The sequence below is a fragment of the Prionailurus viverrinus genome, chromosome A2, assembly GCF_022837055.1.
Source record: "Prionailurus viverrinus isolate Anna chromosome A2, UM_Priviv_1.0, whole genome shotgun sequence".
In the NCBI taxonomy this organism is placed as follows: Eukaryota; Metazoa; Chordata; class Mammalia; order Carnivora; family Felidae; genus Prionailurus; species Prionailurus viverrinus.
The window spans coordinates 9,503,631-9,522,649 of record NC_062562.1 but is presented as its reverse complement, the minus strand read 5'-3'; positions in this window follow the sequence as shown (position 1 = coordinate 9,522,649).

Genomic DNA, 19,019 nt, shown 5'->3' with positions numbered 1-19,019 from the left:
ACCTGCTCATCATCTTGGCCATCACCTCTGACTCTCACCTCTACACTCCGATGTGCTTCTTCCTTGCCAACTTGCCCTCAACAGACATTTGCTTCCCCTTCACCACTGTCCCAAAGATGCTGCTCAACATCCAGACACGGAACGACGTCATTACTTATGCAGACTGCATCATCCCAGTATATTCTTTCTTGCCTTTTGGAGAGCTGGACAACTTTTTTCTGACTGTAATGGCGTATGACCAGTTTGTGGCCATCTATCATCCTCTCCGTTACAGTCATCATGAACCCCCGGCTCTGCTGCCTCCCAATTGCCTATATTCTGATACGTCCCCATTTATATCATTGCCCCAATCTCTCTTCCCATTTATGTAGCGAGAGACTTAACCTCTTCAGATAGTTGTGTCGTACATACTCAAAATCACCATTTTCATTTTTCCAAATGCTCGTTGTCTTTCCCCCATATCAATAAGGATTTTTTTAACATGTCATCAGAATTTATTCTTTTTTGTTTGGTTGGTTGGTTTTTTTAATATAATTTATCATCGAACTAATTTCCATACAACACCCCATGCTCATCCCAACAAGTGCCCTCCTCCCTGCCCATCACTCACTTTCCCCACTCCCTCACCACCACCCCCATCTACCCTTAGTTTGTTCTCAGTCCTTAAGAGTCTCTCATGGTTTGCCTCCCTCCCTCTCTGTAACTCTTTGTCCCCTTCCCCTCCCCCATGGTCTTCTGTTAAGTTTCTCAAGATCCACATATGAGCGAAAACATATGGTATCTTTCTCCGCCTCGCTTATTTCACTTAGCATAATACCCTCCAGTTCCATCCACGTTGCTGCAAATGGCCAGATTTAATTCTTTCTCATTGCCAAGTAGTATCCCATTGTATATATAAACCACAAATGGGTGTGTTTAAAAGCTTTTTTTTAATGTTTATTTTTGGGGGTGCCTGAGTGGCTCAGTTGATTAAGCGTCCGAATTCGGCTCAGGCCAGGATCTCACGGTCCGTGAGTTCGAGCCCCACATCAGACTCTGTGCTGACAACTCAGAGCCTGGATCCTGCTTCAGATTCTGTGTCTCCCTCTCTCTCTGACCCTCCCCCACTCTCACTGTCTCTGTGTCTCAAAAATGAATAAATGTTAAAAAATATATATAATAACAAATGTTTATTTTTAAGAGAGAGAGCACCAGGGAGGGAAGGAGAGAGGGAGACTGAGATTCTGGCGTGGGTTCTGTGCTGAGAGCAGAGAGCCCCATGCGGGGCTCAAACCCATGAACTGTAATATCATGACCTAAGCTGAAGTCTGACACTTAAACGATTGAGCCACCCAAGCACCCCTAAAATCCTTTTATTCATTGTTTACTTGTTTATTTTGAGAGGGGGAAGGGCAGAGAGAGAGGGAAAGAGAGAAAATCCCAAGCAGGCTTGGTGCCATCAGCACAGAGCCTGATGCAGGCAGGGCTCAAAGAGATTATGAGATTATGAGCTGAGCCAAAATCAAGAGTCAGAGCTTAATTGACTGAGCCACCCAGGAGATTATGAGATTATGGAACCATGAGATTATGACCTGAGCCAAAATCAAGAGTCAGAGCTTAACTGACTGAGCCACCCGGGTGCCCCACAAATGGGTGTGTTTATTTTGGATAATTTGAGGCGAATTTAACAGGGGAATTAATTATGAAATTTTGATCATGGTGTATATAAAGTACTAGAGATCACACAGAATTTTGAGATTGGTAACAGTGGTGAGCATTATCAACCACAGGCCTAATGAGATAAGAGAAGGGAGTAGTTGCCGATGCACAGGAAGGACACATATGATGAGGGCCTCCTTGATGAGAGCCTACCAGGAGACAAATCCAGTCCATGGAGTTCTCTGGCTCATGCCCACTCAGCCCTCAAGGCTCTGCTTAATAGATTTCAAAGGTTTTCTCCTTCCTGACATACTCTGATAGCACTCCATATTATTAGTTCACAGTAAAGAAGGTTCACAAGGCTTTCGTATTTGAATAATAGTTTTCTATAAAGTCAGTACTTCCTCTTTGCTCTGAACATTCACCAAGTCGTTTTCTGACATGTGTTTAGTTTTTCAAGTGACTGTCTGGTAAGAGAAATTCCTGAGAGTGTCTCCCTCTCTCTTTACCACCCTCTTCTTCTCTCTCTCTCTCTCTCTCTCCCTCTCTCCCTCTCTCTTTCACACACACACACACACACACACACACACACACACACACACTAGATATTACATAAATTGTTCATCCTATGTTTTTATAGTTTTTAAAAGGAGTTGGATTTTTAAAAAAAAAATTCATTGCAAGAGTTGATGTTTTGATGGGTGCACAATGTGTTGAATCTTTTCTGATTACTACTATAATCTTGTTTTTCTTTCATCTTTTTCTACTATGTTTTTTTACTTTTTTGTAAATTTTTCAAATTCTATTTAACTTCCATCATTTCGTTTTATTCTATTTCATTATATTCATTTTGTCAAATTTTCAAACGTTTTCCTTTTTTTTCTTTTCTTATCTTTCCCTTTTTTCTCTAATCTATCAATCTCCTTTCAACAACCATACCAACACACAACTAGGATCTAGCATCCTTTATTTGATTTGTTTGTGTGTTGTTTTTAATTTTTTAATGTGAATTTTTTTTTTGCCTTATTACTTTTCTTCCTCCAAAATGATAAAAGGAAGGAATTCACCCCTAAAGAAAGAACAAAAGCAAAAATGAACTATTGGGACCTCATCAAAATAAAAAGCTTCTACACAGTGAAGGAAACAATCAACAAAACTAAAAGGCAACTGACAGAATGGGGACAGATATTTGGGATAATGGGAGTAGATAATGGGAGAAGGGTTAGTATCCAAAATCTATAAAGAACTTATCAAACTCAACACCCAAATAACAAATAATCCAGTGAAGAAATGGACAAAAGACATGAATAGACACTTTTCCAAAGAAGATATCCAGATGGCCAACCGACACATGAAAAAATGCTCCACATCACTCATCATCAGGGAAATACAAATCAAAACCACAATGAGATACCACCTTCCACCTGTAAGAATGGCTAACATTAACAACTCAGGCAACAACAGATGTTGGAGAGGATGTGGAGAGAGAGGATCTCTTATGCACTGCTAGTGGAAATGCAAACCGGTGCAGCCATTCTGGAAAACAGTATGGAGATTCCTCAAAAAAGTAGAACTTCCTCAAAAAATAGAACTACCCTATGACCCAGCAATTGCACTACTAGGCATTTATCCAAGCGACACAGGTGTGCTGTTTCGAAGGGGCACATGCACCCCAATGTTTATAGCAGCATTATCAACAATAGCCAAAGCATGGAAGGAGCCCAAATGTCCATCAACGGATGAAAGGATAAAGAAGATGTGGTATACATATACAATGGATTATTACTCGGCAATCAAAAAGAATGAAATCTTGCCATTTGCAACTACGTGGATGGAACAAGAGGGTATTAGAGCAAAGAGCAAAATTAGTCAATCAGAGAAAGACAAATATCATATGACTTCACTCATATGAGGACTTTAAGATACAAAACAGATGAATATAAGGACAGGGAAGCAAAAATAATATAAAAACAGAGAGAGGGACAACACATAAGAGACTCAAGTATAGAGAAGAAACAGAGGGTTGCTGGAGGGGTTGTGGGAGGGGGATGAGCTAAATGAGTAAGAGGCATTAATGAATCTACTCATGAAATCATTGTTGCACTACATGCTAACTAACTTGGATGTAAATTTAAAAATAAATAAATTATTAATAAAATGTAAAAAAAAATGAGACATCACTACAAACCTATTGGAGTGGCAGAAATTAAAACACTGACAACACCAAGTGCTGGTGAAGATGTAGAAAGATAACACCTCTGATTCATTGTTGACGGGAATGCAAAATGGTACAAAACTTAACATACTCTTACTATATGACCCAGCAATCTGCTCCTTGGTAAATACCCAAATGAATTTAAAACATGTCCACACAAAAAAATCTGTACATACATATTTATAACATCTTTATTGATCATTGCCAACACTTAGAAGCAACCAAGATGCCCTTCAGTAGGTGAATGGATAAATAAACTATGGCACACCCAGGCAATGGAATATTGCTTAACATTAAAAGAAATTGAGGAGGTCAGGTTAAGATCACAGAGAAGTAGGGGGACCAGGATTTTCTTGTCCCTCAAACACAGTTGTATTGAGGGGCGCCTGGGTGGCTCAGTCGGTTGAGTGTCCGACTTCGGCTCAGGTCATGATCTTGCGGTCTGTGAGTTCGAGCCCCGCGTCGGGCTCTGGGCTGACAGCTCAGAGCCTGAAGCCTGCTTCATATTCTGGGTCTCCTTCTCTCTCTCTACCCTCTCCCGCTCATGCTGTCTCTGTCTCTCAAAAATAAATAAACACTAAAAAAAAAAAAATTTTTTTTTTTTTTAAAAACACAGTTGTATTGAGATCAAATCACTTGGAACTCCCAGGAAATTTATCTGAGGAGTGGCAGAAGGATCTCCACGGTTGGAGGGAGATAGCTCGACAGGATCAAGCCTCTGGAGCTGAAACTTGGAGGTACAAAGGTGTGCGACTCTCTCTGGAACAGAGCTGGAAGCCTTGCACACTCCTAGGGAGGAGGGAGCCAGCCCTGAACACATAGTACAGTGTGGCGATCTCAGGGGCACACTGGGAGAGAACAGCCCCCTTCTTGGAGAATTTTGGGAAGGTTTATTGCCTCCCCAAGGACAAAAGACCATCCAAAGGCCTTTAATCAGCTTCAGAACAGGGTCATCACAGTGCAGGGTCCTTTAAGACATTGGGTTTTGAATCCCAGCCCGAGCACCTAGGAGGAATGGGAGACTGTGGAGCAGGGCAAGCTGACTTCCCTCGCCATTATCTGAAGACCGCCTGAACAGTGTGGTTTGAGACACCTGGTCCAGGGAGGGTGTTGTCATTTTCCACGCCCCCCATCACCAACACAGTGGGGCTTCAGGGAGCAGCACAATGCCTCCAGTGGAGGCAGGACTCACTTACACCAAACCCCATACCTGCATGCCTCACAACTCCTTACTTACTGGAGCAAGACTGACCTACCCAAGGCAGCCGGCCTCTCCTCCAGACCAGCACAGCCGCCAATCCCAGGCACCAATAGACAACTGTGTTTTGTTTTGTTGTTTTATTTTATTTTATTTTATTTTATTTTATTTTATTTTATTTTATTATTTTTCTTTCTTCCCTTTTGTTTTTTTCTTTTAGAATCAGGCTCATAGTTTCTGATTTGTTTCTAGTCAATTCTCATTATATATATATATATATATATATATATATATATATATATATATATAGTGTGTGTGTGTGTGTGTGTGTATGGACCAGGCATTTTTATTCTATTCATTTCCACCTTTTCTCTTTCTTCTTCTTTATTTTCCCTTCTCTTTCTCTGGATTTAGCCTTACAGTTTTTGATTCTCTGTTTGGTATTTTCCCTCTTTTTATTTTTCTCTTTTTATGGGATCAGGCTTCCCCCACCCCCCTTTCCTTTCTTTTTCAAGGGTTACTTCAATTTTTTTTTTCAACGTTTATTTATTTTTGGGACAGAGAGAGACAGAGCATGAACGGGGGAGGGGCAGAGAGAGAGGGAGACACAGAATCGGAAACAGGCTCCAGGCTCTGAGCCATCAGCCCAGAGCCTGACGCGGGGCTCGAACTCACGGACCGCGAGATCATGACCTGGCTGAAGTCGGACGCTTAACCGACTGCGCCACCCAGGCGCCCCAAGGGTTACTTCAATAAATCAATCAAAGCACACCTGGTTGAAGGTCCAAACACTCCACCACTATAAGCAAGGGGGAGCTCTGCAGGGGACTAACCAGTGAGATAGAGCAGCCAAAATGCAACAACAGAGTTCATGCAACATTCACCAAAAACACTTCCTAAAGTGCCAGGCCCTGGTCACTTTTTAATATAGGAGTACTTTCAGGTGCAGGACACATAACAAGCTTTTCAAACATGCAAAAGATGGGGTGCCTGGAAGGCTCAGTCGGTTAAGCATCTGGCTTCAGCTCAGGTCATGATCTCACAGTTTGTGAGTTCAAGCCCCACATCGGGCTCTGTGATGACAGCTCAGAGCCTGGAGCCTGCTTAAGATTCTGTATCTCCCTCTCTCTGCCCCTTCCACACTCATGCTCTTTGTCTCTCTATCTTGGAAAAATAAATAAACATTAAAAAATTTTTTAAATACACAAAAGACAGAAATTTAGCCAAAATGACAAAATGGAGGAATTCTCCCCAAAAGAAAATTCAAGAAGAAATCAACCAGAGAATTGCTCAAAGCAGATACAAACAATATATTTGAACAAGAATTTAGAATACTAACAGCCATAAGACAAATAGTTGGACTTGAAAAAGCATAGAAGACACCTGAGTAACTCTTGCTACAGAGATCAAAGACCTAAGAACTACTCACAATGAATTTAGAAATGCTGTAGCTGAGATGCAAAATAAACTAGATACAGCGGCAGCAAGGATGGAAGAAGCAGGAAAGAGAATAGGCGACATAGAGGGTAAAACTATGGAAATGATTAAGCTGAAAAAAAGGGGAAAAGAAATTACTAGATCACGAGAAGAGAATTAGAGAACTAAGTGATTCCATGAAACGAAACAATGTTGGTATCATAGGCGTTCCAGAAGAAGAAGAATGAGAGAAAGGGCAGAAGGTTTGTTTGGACAAATTATAGTTGAGAACTTCCCCAATCTGGGGGAGGAAACAGGCAGGCATCCAAGTCCAAGAGACACAGAGAATTCCCTTCAAAATCAACAAAAAGGACAACACCACAACATATCATAGTGAAACTGGCAAAATACAAAGATAAAGAGAGAATTCTGAAAGGAATTAGGGACAAACGGTCCTTAACCTACAAGAGTAGACACATAAGGGTAGTAGCAGATCTGTCCACTGACACTTAGCAGACCAGAAGGGAGTGGCAGGAAATAGCCGATGTGCTGAATAGGAAAAACATGCAGCCAAGAATTCTTTATCTAGCAAGGTTGTCATTCAGACTAGAAGGAGAGATAAAGTCTTTCCCAGACAAACAAAAACTGAAGGAGCTCATAACCACTAAACCAGCCCTGCAAGAGATCCTAAAGGGGACTCTGTGAGTGGAAAGCAGCAAAGACTACAAAGGACCAGAGACATCACCACGAACATGAAATGTACAGATAACACAATGACTCTAAATCCATATCTTTCAATCATCACTCTGAATGTAAATGGACTAAATGCCCCAATCAAAAGATATAGGGTATCAGAATGGATTTAAAAAAATCCACCTATATGTTGCCTAAAGGAGACTCATTTTAGACATGAAGACACCTGCAGATTGAAAGTGAGAGGATGAAGAAGAATCTATCATGCCAACGGACATCAAAGGAAAGGTGGAGTAGCCATACTTACATCAGACAAACTAGATTTTAAAATAAAGACTGTAACAAGCAATGAATAAGGGCATTATATCATAATTAAGGAGTCTGTCCCTCAAGAAGAACTAACAATTGTAAATATCTATTCCCCCAACATGGAGGCACCCTAATATATAAATTAATTAATTACAAACATAAGCAAGTTTATTGATAATAATACTGTAATTGTAGGTGACTTTAATACTCCACTTCCAACAATGGACAGATCATCTAGGCAGAAAATCAATAAGGAAACAATGCCTCTGAATGACATATGGACCAGATGGACTTAACAGATATATTTAAAACTTTTCATCCTAAAGCAGCAGAATACACTTTCTTCTTGAGTGCACGTGGAACATTCTCCAAAACAGATCACATACTGGTCACAAAACAGCCCTCAACAAAAATATTGAGATCATACCATGCATATTTTCAGATCACAACACTATAAAACTTGAAAATCAACCACAAGAAAAATTTGGAAAGTCCCCAAATACGTGGAGGTTAAATAACACCCTCCTAAAGAATGAATGACTTAACCAGGAAATTAAAGAAGAAATTTAAAAATACATGGAAGCAAATGAAAATGAAAACAGGACAGTCCAAACCATTTGTGATGCAGCAAAGGCAGTCCTAAGAGGAAAATACAATGCATTTCAGGCCGATCGCAAGAAGCAAGAAAGGTCCCAAATATACAACCAAACCTTCCACCTAAAGGAGCTATAAAGCATCAGCAAATAAATCCCAAAGCCAGCAGAAGAGGGGAAACAATAAAGATTAGGGCAGAAATAAATGATATAGAATCCAAAAAAAAGTAGAAGAGATAAATAAATCTAAGACCTGGTTTTTTGAAAGAATACACAAAATTGATAAACCCCTCACCAGAATTCTCAAAAAGAAAAGAGAAATGACCCAAAGAGATAAAATCACGAGTGAAAAAGAAGAGATCATAACCAACACCAGAGAAATACAATTTTAATAGAATGCTATGAAAAGGTATATGCCAACAAACTGGACAATCTGGAAGAAATGGGGAAATTCCTAGACATCCACACATACCAAAACTCAAATGGGAAGAAATATAAAATTTTAACAGGCCCATAACCAGCAAAGAAATTGAATTGGTTATCAAAAAGCTCCCAACAAATAAGAGTCCTGGGCCAGATGGCTTCCCTGGGGAATGCTACCAGCTATTTAAAGCAGAGTTAATACCTATTCTTCTCAAGCTGTTGCAAAAAATAGAAACAGAAGGAAAGCTTCCAAACTCATTCTTTGAAGCCGACATTACTTGATTCCCAACCAGAGAGAGACCCCACTAAAAAGGAGAATTACAGACCAGCGATGAACCTGGAAGCAAAAATTCTCAACGAGATAGTACAAACTGAAGCCAACAGTACATTAAGAGAATTTTTCACCATGACCGAGTAGGATTCATTCCTGGGCTGCAGGGCTGGTTAAGTATTCACAAATCAAACTGTGTGATACACCACATTAACCGAAGAAAGGATAAGAGCCATATGATCCAGTCAATAGGTGCAGAAAAAGCACTTGACAAAAGATAGCATACTTTCTTAATAAAAATCCTCAAGAAAGTAGGTTTGGAAGGAACATACCTTAAAATCATAAAAGCCATACATGAAAGGCCCACAGCTAATATCACCCTCAGTGGTGAAAAACTGAGAACTTTCCCCCTGAGATCAAGAACATGACAGGGATGTCCACTCTCACCACTGTTGTTCAACATAGTGTTGAAAGTCCTAGCCTAAGCCATCAGACAACAAAACGAAATAAAAGGCATCCAAATTGGCAAAGAAGAAGTCAAACTTTCATTCTTCGCAGATGACATAATACTCTATATGAAAAACCTGAATGACTCCACCCAAAAAAACTGCTAGAGCTGTTATAGGAATTCAGCAAAGTCTCAGGATATAAAACCAATGTACAGAAATTAGTTGCATTTCTATACACCAATAATGAAGCAACAGAAAGAAATATCAAGGAATTAATCCCATTTACAATCGCACCAAAACCCATAAATACCTAGTAATAAACCTAACAAAAGAGGTAATAAATAAACTGAATATAAATAAATAAATATAATATAATATATATAAGTAATTATATAAATATAAATATAATAAATAAATAAATAAATATAAATAAATAAAATAAATAAATAAAACTGAAAACTATACAAAGTTTATGAAAGAAATTTAATAAGACACAAAGAAATGGAAAAACTCATTGGAAAAAGAAATTGGGTGAAAAAAGAAATCCCATGCTTCTGGATAGGAAGAACAAATATTGTTAAAATGCCAATACTACCCAAAGCAATCTACATATTCAATGCAATCCCTATCAAAATAACACCAGCATTCTTCACAGAGCTAGAACACACAACCCTAAAATTTGCATGGAACCACAAAAGACCCCAAATAGTCAAAGTAATGTTGAAAAAGAAAACTAAAGCTGGAGGCATCACAACCCCAGACTTTCACCTGTCTTAAAAAGCAGTAATCATCAAGACAGTATGGTATTGGTACAAAAACAGACACACAGATCAATGGAATAGAAGAGAGAACCTAGACCTTGACCCACAAATATATGGCCAATGGATTTTCAACAAAGCAAGAAGGAGTATCCAATGGAAAAAAGACAGTCTCTTTAGCAAATGGTGCTGAGAGAACTGGACGGCAACATGCAGAAGAATGAAACTGGATGACTTTCTTACACCGTACACAAAAATAAATTCAAAATTATGAAAGGCCTAAATGTGAGACCACCAAAATCCTACCAGAGAGGGGCGCCTGGGAGGCTCAGTCTGTTAAGCATCCGACTCCGGCTCAGGTCATGATCTCATGGCTCATGGGCTCGAGCCCCACATTAGGCTCTGTGCTGACAGCTCAGAGCCTGGAGCCTGCTTCAGATTCTGTGTCTCCCCCTCTCTCTGCCCCTCCCCCCACATCTCTCAAAAATAAATAAACATTAAAAAAATGTTTTTAACTGCAAAGTGATATCACCTTATACATCCTTCGTGAGGATGTAAAGAAACCTTGTTTCTGGAAACATAAAAGCAGCCATATAGAAAACAGTAATTCCTGGCAATTTCTCAAAATATTAAAAATGGAACTATATGATCTGAAAATCCTAATTCTGGATATATATCCAAAAGAATTGAATGCAGGATTTTTGAAGAGATTTCTCCGTGCCCGTGTTCATAGTAATATGATTCACAGTAGCTTAGAGTTGGAAGCAATCCAAGTGTCCATTGATGCTTAAACAAAATGAGGTACACAAATACAACGTAATATTACTCAGCCTTAAAAAGGAAGGAAAATTCTGTGAGATGCTATAGCACGGATGAATCTTGAGGATACTATCTTAAGTGAAATAAGCCAGTTATAGAAAGACAAAGAGTGCATGATCACCCTTACGTGTGGTATCTAAAATTGTCAAAGTCATAGAAAGAGAAAGTAGAATGGCGATTTCCAGGGGCTGGAAGAGGGAGTAACGGGGAATTGTTGTTTAATGGGTAGAGAGGTCCAATTTTGCAAGATGAAAAAGTTCTGGAGATTCATTACACAACACTGTAAATATATATAACACTAATGAACTGTACACTTCAAAAAGGTTAAGAAGGCAAGAAAAATTTATCAAATGGTACTTAAACGTGTGAAGGTTAGGGGCACTTGGGTGGCTCAGTCGGTTGAACATCCGACTCCAGCTCAGGTCATGATTTTGCAGTTTGTGGGTTTGAGCCCCACAATCAGCTCAGAGGGTGGAGCCTGCTTCCGATTCTGTGCCTCCCTCTTTCTCTACCTCTCCCTGATTCGTGCTCTGTCTCTCTCTCTCTCTCTCTCAAAAAAAAATTAATAAACATTAAAAATCTTTAATAAAAATAAATGTTGTGTACTATATGTCAATTACACCGCAATAAAGCTGCTCTAAAAAGAATCAACCGCAAAAGGAAATGTTACTCAATAAGATGGAGAATTTCTTCTGTTCATCAAAAAACAGCATCGAGAGAATGAGAATGAGATAGTTCACAATACCAATCTCCTACAAAGGACTCCAGGATATACAAAGACTTCCACAAACAGAAAAGAAACACAACAAAAAGGAGAACAGGGAAAAGGCTTGAGGTTCACCAAGGAGGATATGCAAATGATCGGTATGTGCATGAAAAGCTATGCAACATCTTTAGTCATCAGAAGAGTGCAAATAAAACACACACACACAAAAACCAAATGCAAAGAAGTCTCCTGTATTTAATCTTGAAAGAGAAAAAGGCCATTAATGGGGGGAAAAAAATGGTGAAATCCAGATAGAGTCTGTAGTGCATTTAATAGTAACATACTTCTTATGGTTTTAATCAATGTTAACTTTCTATTCTTGATAAATGTGTAATAGTTACGTGAGATGCTTAACACAGAAAGCGCTGAGTGAAGGGTGTGTGGGAATTCCCTATACTGCCTGTGCAACTTTTCTAGAAATCTAACGTTAGTCCAAAACAATTTTTGTTTTTTAGAACTTGTAAAAATGAGAAAACACTACCCTACACACCCACTACATGCCTGCTGGAATAGCGAAAATTTAAAACAAGAAAAATAAGGGGTGCCTGGGTGGCTCGGTCAGTTGAGCCTCAGACTCGGTTTCAGCTGAGGTCGTGATCCCAAGGTCAAGGGATTAAGCTCTGTGTCGGGCTCCATGCTGAACAAAGAGTCTGCTTAGGATTCATTCTCTCTCTCTCCCTCTCACTCTCCCTCCCTCCCTCCGCCCCTCTCCCCTGCTTGTGCTCTCCATCAAAATAAAAAATAAATAAGGAAGGAAGGAAGGAAGGAAGGAAGGATTACAGAAAATGTGGACACTGGAACTCTCACAGTGATTATGGAAATATAAACTGGTAAGACCACTTTAGAAAAGTGCTTAGCAATGTCTAACAAAATTATTATCTACTCTGTGACCCAACATTTCACTCTTATGAACACCCCAAAATCATATTCATAAGTGCATCAAAAGTGTACAAAAATGTTCATGGAAGCTTCATTTATAATAACAAAAAAATAAAAACTGGAAATGACCCAAGTGATCATGAACAGTAAAATGAATAAATCAGTTATAGTGTTTTTATACAATGGAATACTACCCAGCAATAAAAAAGAATAACCTACAGTTACAGGCTAATACGCGGCTGAATCTCACAAACATAACAGAGTGAAAGAAGAAACATGTTGCTTGCATTCAATTATAAAAGGTTTTTAAAAGGCAACATTAATCTATGCCTTTAGAAATCAAAGTAGTGGTGACTTTTGTGAAAAAAACAATTAGAGATAATGGACAAATTTTTTGGAAACCATATTTCAGGAGGAGCCAAGATGGTGGACGAGCAGGGAAGTTTCTTGTGTGTCTCGCGTCCATGAAATACACCCAGACCAACACTAAACCATCCTGCACACCTAGAAAACTGATTTGAGGGTTAACACCACAATCTGCACAACCTGAACCACAGAATTCAGCAGGTACACGGCGCGGAGAGGTGAACTGGGGGAGAGAGAAGCCGCAGAGGGCAGGGGGCTGTTTTTGCTTGTGCAGAGAAGACAGAGATGGAGGGGGGAGAGTATGGGAAAAGCGCCCCCCACCCAAAGCAGCTGGAGAGACAGTGGAAAAGTGGAAACAGCCACAGGGACTGAACCAAAAAGGGAGAAAGGAGAAAGGAGAGGGGTAAAATTCTATTGAGACTCTGTAAACAGGGGGAGCACAGAGTCTGAAACTCCGCAGCTCATACCTGGTGGGAAGGGCGAATCCCCAGGGCAGAGTGGAGCCGGGAGTCTTCAGGCCACATGGCAGAGGCGGTTTCCCTGCTGGGAGGACATCTGGTAGAGGTTGTGTAGCCCCTGCACAGGCAAAGTGCCAGCAGACCCCGGAGACAGCCACATTCGCTGGTGCTGGAACAAGGTCACTGGGGGTGAAGCCTGGTGCCGGATGTGTGTTGTGATTTGCCATAATCCCTGAAACGCTGCTGCTACGCGATTGCGTGAACTTTCTCTGGGACAGGCTGGCACCCGGCCGCAGTCCCTGGGCGTCGGCAGCAGCACGGTCCCGCGAATGTTCCTGGGGACGGCTGGCACCCAGCCAGTGCTCGGTGAGCCCCTCGCACAGAAAGTCTGAGCGGGTGGAAGCCGCAGTCCCTCAGAAATAAGGGATCGGGAAAAACAGCCACATCTGAGATAAAAAGCAGGAGGCAGGTGCCGCCTGGCAACCTGACGGCTTATTCACAGACAGTGTAAAGGCAGGGAGTGGACGGAAGCCGGAGACAAAGGACGGGTGGGCGATTGCTGATCGGGGAGAACACAGTTCTCATACTGGAGATTGGATAGCTGGATGACGCCATTTTCAGCCTTCCCGCGCATGCGCATACGCACCTACATGCATCAGAACAACCCACCCCTGTAAGCTAAGCAGCGCCATCTAGTGGAGAACGGAGCCCTTACACTAAGCGCCGCCCAACTGGGCCAACCTCGCTGTTCAGGAACAACACAAATCTCTCCTCCTGCTTAGTTTACAGACTGTAAAGCGCTTCATAGTTCCACTTCCAGGAGAACGTAACGATGTAATGTAACCGATGTACTTCAGTCGTATTTCAGTCTGTTCGCTGACCCATCTATTCAATTTTATTTTTTTTCTTTTTCGTTTCTTTTCTTTTTCTTGAATGAAAAAAGAGAAAAAAAATTATTTTTACTTTCAATTTTTATTAAAAACTTTTTCTTTAATTTTTTCCATTGTGTTTTTTACTTTTTTGTAAATTTTTCAAATTCAATTTTGCTTCCATAATTTCATTTTATTCTATTTCATTGTATTCATTTTTTCAAATTTTCCAACATTTTCCTTTTTTTCCCCTTTTTTCTCTAATCTATCAAGCACCGTTGAACACCCAGACCAAAAAAGACCTAGGATCTAGCATCATTTATTTGATTTGTGTGTGTGTGTGGTGTGTGTTGTTTTTCATCTTTTAATTTTAATTTTTTTAGCTCATTAATTCCTTTTCTTTCTTCAAAATGATGAAATGAAGGAATTCATCCCAAAAGAAAAAGCAGGAAGAAACGACAGCCAGGGACATAAGCAACACAGATACAAGCAAAGTGTCTTAACCAGAATTTAAAATCACAATAATAAGTATACTAGCTGGGGTCAAAAATAGATGTCTCTATTTATCCCTTTCTGTGGAGATAAAAGAAGTAAAAGATAATCAGGATGAAGTACAAAATTCTATAACAGAGCTGCAATGTCGAATGGTGGCCGTGGTGGCAAGGATGGATGAGGCAGAGCAGGGAATCAACAATATAGAGGACAAACTTATGGAGAATAAGAAAGCAAAAAAAAAAAAAAAAAGACGGAAACTAAGGCAAAAGAGCATGATTTAAGAATTAGAGAAATCAGTGACTCATTAAAAAGGAACAACATCAAAATCTTCGAGGTCCCCGAGGAGGAAGAGAGAGAAATAGAGGTAGAAGGGTTATGTGAGCAAATCATAGTGGAAAACACTCCTAATCAGGGGAAAGACACAGACACCAAAATCCAGGAAACACAGAGGATTCCCAATAGATTCAACAAAAACCAACCATCAACAAGGCATATCATAGTCAAATTCACAAAATACTCAGGCAAGGAGAGAATCATGAAAGCAGCAAGGGAAAAAAAGTCCCTAACCTACAAGGGAAGACAGATCAGGTTTGCAGCAGAACTATCCACAGAAACTTGGCAGGCCAGAAAGGAGTGGCAGGATACATTCAATGTGCTGAATTGGAAAAATATGCAGCCAAGAATTCTTTATCTAGGAACGCTGTTATTCAAAATAGAAGGAGAGATTAAAAGTTTCCCAAACGAAACTAAAGGAGCCCTTGACCACTAAACCAAGCCTGCAAGAAATTTTCAGGGGGACCCTCTGAGGGGAGAAAATAAATAAATAAATAAATAAATAAATAAATAAATAAATACCAAAAGCAACAAAGACTAAAAAGGACCAGAGAACACCAGAAACTCCAACTCTACAAGAAACATAATGGCAATAAACTCATATCTTTCAGTACTCACTCTAAACATCAATGGACTAAATGCTCCAATCAAAACATATACGGTAACAGAATGGATAAGAAAACAGGATCCATCTATATGCTGTTCACAAGAGACCCACTTTAGACCCAAAAAACACCTTCAGATTGAAAGTAAGGGGATGGAGAACCATCTATCATGCTAACAGTCGACAAAAGAAAGCTGGAGTAGCCATACTTATATCAGACAATTTAGACTTTAAAATCAAGACTGTAACAAGAGACAAAGAAGAGCATTATATCATAGTTAAGGGGTCTATCCACCAAGAAGACCTAACAATTGTAAACATTTATGCTCCAAATGTGATAGCACCCAAATATATAAATCAATTATATACAAACATACAGAAACTAATTGATAATAATACCATAATAGTAGGAGACTTCAACACCCCACTCACAGAAATGGACAGATCATCTAATCAAAAAATCAACAAGGAAACAATGGCTTTGAATGATACACTGGACCAGATGGACTTAACAGATATATTCAGAACATATCACCCTAAAGCAGTGGAATATACATTCTTCTCCAGTGCACATGGAACGTTCTCTAGAATAGACCATATATTGGGACACAAATTAGCCTTCAACAAGTACAAAAAGATCAAGATCATACTGTGCATATTTTCAGACCACAAGGCTATGAAACTCAAAATCAACCACAAGAAAAAATTTGGAAACGCAACAAATACTTGGAGACTAAAGAGCATCCTACTAAAGAGTGAATGGGCTAACCAAGAAGTTAAAGAGGAAATTAAAAAGTACATGGAAGCCAATGAAAATGGTAACATCACAGCCCAAAACCTCTGGGACGCAGCAAAGGCAGTCATAAGAGGAAAGTATATAGCAATACAGACCTTCCTAAAGAAGGAAGAAAGGTCTCAGATACACAACCTAACCTTACACCTTAAAGATCTGGAAAAATAACGGCAGATAAAGCCCAAAACCAGCAGAAGACAGGAAATAATAAAGATTAGAGGAGAAATTAATGCTATCAAAACCAAAAAAAAAAAAAAAATGAAACCAGAAGCTGGTTCTTTGAAAGAATTAACAAAATTGATAAACCACTAGCCAGTCTGATCAAAAAGAAAAAGGAAAGGACCCAAATAAATAAAATCAAGAATGAAAGAGGAGAGATCACAGCCAACACACCAAAACTAAAAACAATAAGAGAATATTATAAGCAATTATATGCCAATAAAATGGGCAGTATGGAAGAAATGGACAAATTCCTAGAAATATACACTACCAAAATTGAAACAGGAAGAAATAGAAAATTTGAACAGACCCATTACCAGTAAGGAAATCGACTTAGTAATCAAAAATCTGCCAAAAAACAAGAGTCCAGGGCCAGATGGTTTTCCAGGGGAATTCTACCAAACATTTAAGGAAGAGTTAACACCTATTCTCCTGAAGCTGTTCCAAACAACAGAAATGGAAGGAAAACTTCCAGACCCTTTCTGTGAAGCCAGCATCACCTTGATTCCCAATCCAGACAGAGACCCCACTAAAAAGGAGAACTATACACCAATTTTCCCTGATGAACATGGATGCAAAAATCCTCAACAAGATATTAGCCAACCAGATCCAACAATACATTAAAAAGATTATACACCACGACCCAGTGGGATTTACACCTGGATGCAGGACTGGTTCAATATCTGCAAAACAACCAATGTGATTCATCACATCAATAAAAGAAAGAACAAGAACCACATGATCCTCTCAATAGATGCAGAGAAAGCATTTGACAAAATACAGCATCCTTTCTTAGTAAAACCCTCAAGAAAGTAGGGATAGGAGGAGCACACCTCGAGATCATAAAAGCCATATATGAACGACACAATGTTAATATCATCCTCAATGGGGAAAAACTCAGAGCTTTCCCCCTAAGTTCAGGAACAAGACAGGGATGTCCACTCTCGCCACTGTTATTCAACATAGTATTGGAAGTCTTAGCCTTAGCCTCAGCACTCAAACAACACAAAGAAATAAAAGGCATCCAAATCAGCCAGGAGGAGGTCAAACTTTCACTCTTTGAAGGTGACATGATACTCTACATGGAAAACTCAAAAGATTCCACACACACAAAAAAAACTACTAGAACTGTTACAGGAATTCAGCAAAGTTGCAGGATATAAAATCAATGCACAGAAATCAATTGCATTCTTATACACCAACAATGAAGCCACAGAAAGAAATCAGGAATAGATCCCATTTACAATTGCACCAAAACCCATAAAATACCTAGGAATAAATCTAAACAAAGAGGTGAAAAACCTATACACTGAAAACTGCAGAAAGCTTATGAAAGAAACTGAAGAAGACACAAAAAAATGGAAAAAGATTCCATGCTCCTGGATAGAAAGAACAAATATTGTTAAAATGTCGATACTACCCAAAGCAATCTACATATTCAATGCAATCCCTATCAAAATAACACCAGCATTCTTCACAGAGCTAGAACAAATATCCCTAAAATTTGTATGGACCCAGAAAATATTCAGAATAGACAAAGCAATCTTGAAAAAGAAAACCAAAGCAGGAGAAATCACAATCCCGGACTTCAAGCTGTATTACAAAGCTGCAATCATCAAGACAGTATGGTACTGGCACAAAAACAGACACTCAGATCAATGGAATAGAATAGAGAACCCAGAAATGGACCCACAAATACATGGCAAACTAATCTTTGACAAAGCAGGAAACAATATCCGATGGGATAAAGACAGTCTCTTCAGCGAATGGTGCTGGGAAACTGAACAGCAACATGCAGAAAAATGAACCTGGACCACTTTCCTACACTATACACAAAAATAAACTCAAAATGGATGAAAGACCTAAACGTAAGACAGGAAGCCATCAAAATCCTAGAGGAGAAAGCAGGCAAAAACCTCTTTGACCTCAGCCACAGCAACTTCGTACTCAACAGGTCTCCAGAGGCAAGGGAAACAAAAGCAAAAATGAACTACTGGGACCTCATCAAAATGAAAAGCTTCTGCACAGTGAAGAAAACAATCAGCAAAACTAAAAGGCAACCGACAGAATAGGAGAAGATATTTGCAAATGACATATCAGATAAAGGGTTAGTATCCAAAATCTATAAAGAACTTATCAAATTCAACACCCAAAAAACAAATAATCCAGTGAATAAATGGGCAAAAGACATGAACAGACACTTTTGAAAGAAGACATCCAGATGGCTAACAGACACGTGAAAAGATGTTCAACGTCACTCATCATCAGGGAAATACAAATCAAAACCACAATGAGATACCACCTTACACCTGTCAGAATGGCTAACATTAACAGCTCCAACAACAGATGTTGGCGAGAAAAAGGATCTCTTTTGCATTGTTGCGGAGAAAAAGGATCTCTTTTGCATTGTTGGTGGCAACGCAAGCTGGTGCAGCCACTCTGGAAAACAGTAGGG